Source organism: Alosa pseudoharengus, unplaced genomic scaffold (genome assembly GCF_046254945.1).
Source record: "Alosa pseudoharengus isolate Yale_2024_CS ecotype anadromous, Long Island Sound unplaced genomic scaffold, YU_APseudo_1.1 YU_APseudo_1.1_scf_19, whole genome shotgun sequence".
Classification (NCBI taxonomy): domain Eukaryota; kingdom Metazoa; phylum Chordata; class Actinopteri; order Clupeiformes; family Clupeidae; genus Alosa; species Alosa pseudoharengus.
This window is the reverse complement of record NW_027468657.1, coordinates 19,738,885-19,745,913: the sequence shown is the minus strand read 5'-3', so window position 1 is coordinate 19,745,913 and position 7,029 is coordinate 19,738,885. Positions and strand designations below refer to the sequence as shown.

Below are 7,029 nucleotides of genomic sequence, written 5' to 3'. Positions count from 1 at the left end.
TAAAACAGTTAGAATCAAAGTGAGGTAGGATAAAACATCAGTTGTGGGGACCAATTGATAGAATTCAAAAAGCCCTGGCCTACTCTCAGCTTCAATAGGATATATCAGTTGTTGGAATCAAGTGAAAGCAAAGACTACATATATTGTAAGACAAAGGGGAAGAAATTGTATGCTATAAACTGTACCCAAAGGTTACGTTACTTAGGCTGGCTACGTAGTGCTAACAGACACATCATGATTATGTTACCTGAGTGGCACATGTTGGGAGGTCACTGCTAGAAGGCACATTTTCCAGGCTGCAAGTGGCATCCTCACCCTTGATAAGAAGAGAAATACATGTGCACAAAGTGTTAACATGTACCCTATGAATAGACCGTCAGTCATAACAACCTTCTAAACACCTTCACCTTGCACTTAGATTTGTATCTTTTTTTAAAACAGTGCATGTATGCTATAAACTGTACCCATTGCTAATGTTACTTAGGCTAGCAAAGTAGTGCTAACAGACATACAAGCAGCCTCTCTCATGAGATGACAAGAATGGTTACTTTCTGCCTGGCATTTTCTCTCTCCTAGTATGATGTAATTCAAATTAGTGGCTAACTAGCTAGTTAGCAATAGTTTACATACAGCTCCAGGAGTTATGTTAAAGTGAGCAGAACGATAGCTGGACAAACTAGTTTCACATGAGGTGTAAGCACCAGCGCTATTACTGTGGCCCTAGCCTACCTAATGACCGTCAAATTCTGCTTCACAATACTATTTCCACAACAGGCAAAGACTGATTATGTTACCTGAGTGGCAGATGTTGGGAGGTCACTGGTAGAAGGCACATTTTCCAAGCTGCAAGTGGCAGCCTCACCCTTGATAAGAAGAGAAAGACATGGGCACAAAGTGTTAACGTGTACCTTATAAATAGACCGTCAGTCATAACAACCTTCTAAACACTTTCACCTTGCACTTAGATTGCCATCTTTCATTATTTTATTTAACATGAGTTATAGGGACCGGGTGCAAGAAACCATGAAGGCCCTACACACAAACCTGACTTCAATATGATAATTAGAAGCAAGTTAAGAAAGGATAAAGCATTAGTTGTGGGGACTAAGTGAAAGAAATCTTAAAAAACCTACAAACCCTACACACAAACATACTCAACTTCAATAATGACAATGCATAGCAAGCTGAGGTAGAATAGTTCTAGTTGCAGAGTTCGCAGGTGCTAGGCTAGCGCAAGTGATCAGTATGTGTTAGCCTGCCACTAAAAACAGTCTTACCCACTCCACAGTACACCCGAGGCAAATAAATTATAACACCAGACTATCGATGTAAATGTCTGTGTTCAATAAGCTTAACTATAGCCTTAACTCAAAACAGTTGTTAGGCATATATCATTCTGATCTGTAGAAATGTCACATGCAGCCATGCCTACATTCTGCTTACTGCACATTAATTTTAGGCTAATATATTATGATATTCAGTATTCAGGAATGATATTTTACCCTATCATTCTATTGTTAAAGCAGTCATACCTGCAGGCATTTAATTGGGCTACAGGTTTTCTACAGGAATGGCATGTTGCATAAACTTGCGACGTGTGCCGAATACAGAGTTGTTATTGAAAACTTTGCCGTCAGCAAAACAACTGTGCACCGATGTGTGAATTCAATTTGTTTTATTCTACAGGAACAAGCAAGAGAGCACATTAAGTTGCCTAATGTTGGGGAAGCGCCAGAGATGGCTGAGATTCTCTGAAGGTTACATAACGCAATGCGAATAAACTGTTTCCATCAACTTTATTCGCATTATACCTTATGCGCATCGAGAGTGGATCCACCCCCCCTCTAGCAAATCAAATATTGATGCGCATTCAAAATTTTGATGTGCATTTCACGTTGTTTCCATTCGAATAGATAAAATGTGCATTAGCAAGTTGGATGGAAGCACGCTAACTAAGAAAGGGATCACTCACAGGTTGGGACAGTGATTAATAAAACCATGCAAGCAAAGTACAGGTGTTTGTAAACTGAAAAGCAGTACACAGAAATCGAAGAAAGCTATTATTCTAATTTAAATCTAATAAAGTTATTATTTTAAACAGAAATTGCTAACGCTGCTAGATCTCACCTCATTTCTCCATGGCCAACAAACAGAGATGTGGTTTACCATCAACCTCAATTAACTTCATGCGGCAATTAGGAGTCTTATGGTCATCATTCACCAATCTCCCAAGACTGTTGTCTTCCAATGCTGCGTCAATGCTGGAAAATGCATTAAAATCAACAAGAGCAATTTTTTGAAGGAACACTCCAATTTTTTGAGAAATAGGCTCATTTTCTAACGCCCTAAGAGTTTTACAGTTTTTTTTAATCCAGTTAGTACATTTAGTAAGACCTCTGGAACTGGCAGTAGCACTTTACCTATTAGCCTAAAACTTACCACCACCATTTGCCTTTCCATTTAAAGTCAAACAAAAAGACACAGCAAGCTTTATGGTAGATTTTCCTCCTATGCTGAGCTTCTACTGCATCAATGATTACTCCTCTGTATTCAACCACGAAATCACCCTGCTGGAATGGTGCTAAGGTAAAGACACCACGGCCTGAAAAACAGAATGTGGGTCAGAAATGTACAAAAAACTTCATCAGCATACATGAGCATATAAACTTAGGCCTTAAATCAGGAACCAGTTAGGGCTGGGCGATATGGCTAAAAATAATATTGCAATATTTTTAGTCTATTTGACAATATAGAATATATATCTCAATATTTTGACATTTTCTCAAAAGTGCTTCATGAATTCTCACTTTCACCCTATGTTTTAAATCATGCCAGTATGATAAAGTAGGCTATGATAAATCATACCAGTCCAATCCCTGTAAATTATACCCGCATGAAAAAAATCTTGGTTATTCACAAGTGGTTTCTATTTTAAATTTGCATGTAAAAGCAGAGGTGAAAGTAGTTTTGAATTATTGCCAGTAGCCTACTAGTAAAGTTTCTCATAGGGAAAAGTGTGCATACAAAAAAATTCAACACATCTAAACAGGGTACATCAGTTGATTTATTTTAGCCTATTTGCAGAGCATTCATCATGGCCTGTTATTTGGCTTGATCATTCTATATCTGCCTCAATGCTAAGATCTCGTAAATGTAATGTAAAATTCAATCTGGAGGGGAAGCATAGACAAACATTTACCACGAGAAATGCATGTGTGGAGAGTGAGAAGTGCGCATTTGCGCTGTTATTTTCAAACAGTCAGATGTGTACATAGACAGTATCCCTTCTGCCTAAGGCACAGATATCGTTGTAACTTTAATTTGAAGATCCCTTGCTATTTGTGTTGCTTCCATCTATTAACCTAGCTCATTGTTGAACAACACTAGCCTATGCTACCGCTGCTTTTGAACTGAAAGTTAACTTTTTCACATCTACACCTAGATGTCATACACTTTGTACATTTCACATCTACACCTAGATGTCATACACTGTCCGAACTGTTCAGGATTGGTTGGTGAGTGTGTGATGTGCGTTGTTCACGTTGTTACTGAGAGGGAACCCTCAAGATCAGAAACTAGAGGGGTCTAGATACTCTGTATAACTCATTATACTGAAAACAATACCAAGGCATATAGTTTCTGATCTTGATATAAGATTAATAACACTTGGTTAGATTGTATTAGATAAGCAGCAGTTTTGCAGTATATTAATACTGTTATCGATGGCCTAAGCTAAAGTCCACAATCTCTTGAAACATAATCTTTGAATCAAGCCATCTTCACTCCATGTTTAAAAGTAACACTTCAAAGCACACGATTATACGCATTATTTTCTAATCTTGAGCATGAACAAGCAAGAAATCGTGTCCTGACTGCAAATCTTACTCAAATTTCCACTAAATAAACGTAGCCACGAGCATAGCCTACTGTAGCTGCTACACAGGCATGACTGGTGTGATGTCTACAAGTGATTATATACATCACGTCGCCAGCATTTACACATCTATGAAACAAACCTGCCGACGACCAAAGTGTTCGACAAAAAGTTTACAGCGTCTTCTTGAGAGCTCGTCTGTGCTACATACAGTGGCCACTTCATTCACGCCTTCCGTTATTCATGCAGCTCCTTGAAATGTATTGCAACATTGACGTACAACGTATGCCTTCAACGCATGTGAACGAGACAACGACTTTGTTAAAGCCGAATTTATCCACGGTTCAGTTTGAATTACTTGCTGTTAACACGTAAATTACTGTGACTTTTGCTCAGTATCCAAAAACAGCGCACAAGACTGAAACATTAAGCATATTTCTTACCAATAGCGGGGACATGTTTTTGCAGCATGTAGGCGAACTCTCAACAGGTGTAGCCTACATTAACAAGCAAGAAAGCGTCCTGACTGCAAATCTTAGTCAAACCAGTAAATAAGCATGTAGTCACGCGCATACACAGGCATGCATGATTACCTCTGGCTTGATGTGAATGTAATACCCGACATCACGTCGCCTTTACACATCAAACAAACATGCGAACGACCAAAGTGTTCGACAAAAGTTCACAGCGTCTTGTGAGCTTGTCTGTGCTATGCCTTCACCGCATGTGAAGGAGACCATTTGTTAACGCCGAATTTATCCACGGTTGAGTCTTACTGTTCACACGCAAATGACTGTGACCTTTGCTCAGTGTAAACAAACAGCACACAGGCTGACACATAAATTAAGCATATTCTTACCACTATCGAGCGGGGACATATGTTAAATGTTTGCAGCATGTCGGCGAACTCTCAACACTTGTACATGATAACACTCTCACTTTATACTGCAACCTACACAACTCAAAACCAGCGCAGAATTACTTGAACAAACAAATTGCTGTAGTCTGTGAACTTGAATATGACACTGCCTGCCTGAAGCTAGTTTTTAAAATAGCGCCTTGTGGAGGAATAAGTAGATCTCAAGAGTAACACAACTGAACATCTTTTACAGAGTTCTGAGCTGTTAGCAAACATTTCTGTTTTCCTGCTGTTTCCGGTTTAAAATATTACATACCTTTTTTAGGGCTAATGAACTTAGCTTCCAGCATTTCAGTGTCTCTGCAATTACGTGCATGGTCACATGCTTCGCGCATGGGATTTTGTCTTCGTTGTAGCATGTTAATCTGTAAATGAAGACATTTATATTAAACGATTTGTATCGTGTCAGTTTACCACATTTGGACAGCAGAAGTTATTCCTTCAAGGGAAATGAACTGTTGCTAACTCAATGTGCACCAAATTCGTAATTGCTAGCACATTATGCTGGCTCACTTTTACAATTTACTTAGCCATCTTTGCATATGAGCTGCCTAGCATAATGTGCTAGCAACTACAAACGTGGTGTTAGTTTAACCAATATAACACCAGGTTTTGTGAAAGTATGTCTTAGGAGTAAGGCATAAAAACAAACACAATATTTACGTAGTCAAATTTAACAACCACAACTAGCGTTTACCAACTGCTTTGAAACTGCCTACAGATAAAAAAGACCTGACATCTACTGAAGCTAGCCCACCATGCATTATGTAGCCTTTTGACTTCCCTCGCCCTCATTTGTTTTTTCTTTGTTCAAACATTTCGACTTAATGTGTATAAACTGATACAATATGCTGTAGTAATAGGTATTTACCTTTTGTTGCTGCTGGCATGGTTGTCCTTCCTCTGAAGTTTGAGAAAATGACGATTAGTCAAATGAAGTCTGATAACATTACATTTTCTGAATGCAAAGTTATACTTAACTTACCTTTTTTGTAATGTCAAAACTAGGTATGAGAAGTGTGATATCTACATGCACATAGAATACTATCAAGAACTTTATTCCAGCATTCATAACTCATTTTACCCATATTATACAAGTGCATAATTAAAGAATTCACCATGCTACTCTCAATGATAGGGCAACCATCTTAACATGCAATTTAGCTATAAGCTAGGCTACTTGCTGCTACATGTGCTCCCCTTGACCCTGAACATTAACACTTACAGCAGTTAGGCATGCATTGTTATTTGACAATCTACAATTAACATTTACTCTCGCAATTTAATTAAACTTACTTTTTATCTGTGAAGTTGGATGATGTTCCATAAAATAGTAAAGATCTGTAGAAAAAATATCGCTGTTCCCAAAATGGTGGATGCTTCTTCTTCTGCTTTTGGTTTTCTGGCGGTCTTTCGATGATGCGATCTACTCATTTGCATATTCTGATTTCTCGGATCTGATTGGTAGATGTCCATATGTGTGTGTGTGTGAGAGAGATATGCAGTTACAGTGTCTGGTCATGGGTTGGCGGTACTGAGCACCCCAAAACACACACAAAACACACATTTTCAAAATTTCATGACATATAGGCCAACCTAAAATTTTGTATCTAGGCAGTTGGCAATGTTGTTCTAGGCTCATCTAAAGGAAAAACATAATGGGGACCAAGTGTAAGTCCCCACCATTCCAGCGGTCCCCACCCCGTGACTACTTTGTCAGGTCGAAGTCCCCATTTTGTGATAAAGACAAGCACACACACACACACACACACACACACACACACACACACACACACTCACAATATTGCCACTAGATGGCAGCACTCTGTAAGATCGATCTATGCTACTTCCCATCTCTTTTGCCAACAAGTTCAAAACTTCATCACTGACACAAAACAAACAAAAGAGTTTCACTTGCATTGTAAGTGGTGCAAACAAAACATAAAAATACCCCCTTCCCCATCTCCCTCCCTCTCTCTCTCTCTCTATCTTTCTCTCTCTCTCTCACACACACACACACTCACACAGAGAAAGAAAGAGATAGATGACTTTGTTGTCTGTGCTTATGGAGAAAATGTTTGGGCCTTAACCGTACAGAAAGTGATGAAGAGGATGTGAAGGCATTTTGTTTATCACCTCTAGTCTGTGCAGTCTCTGTCTGTGTGTGTGTGTGTGTGTGTGTGTGTGTGTGTGTGTGTGTGTGTGTGTGTATGTATGAGTGCTTGCACACAATAGG

At 39.0% G+C, this 7,029-nt stretch overlaps 1 long non-coding RNA gene across 1 annotated transcript; it reads right to left on the bottom strand.

Moving 5' to 3' along the window:
- Positions 1-799: 799 nt before the first annotated feature.
- On the bottom strand, positions 800-6,300 carry LOC143133122 (uncharacterized). The gene is made up of 6 exons (XR_012988463.1): positions 6,090-6,300; positions 5,665-5,696; positions 5,050-5,158; positions 2,440-2,602; positions 2,128-2,261; positions 800-863 (listed from the first exon to the last, which is right to left on the bottom strand). It is a non-coding gene; the product is annotated as an uncharacterized LOC143133122 (long non-coding RNA).
- Positions 6,301-7,029: the final 729 nt, after the last annotated feature.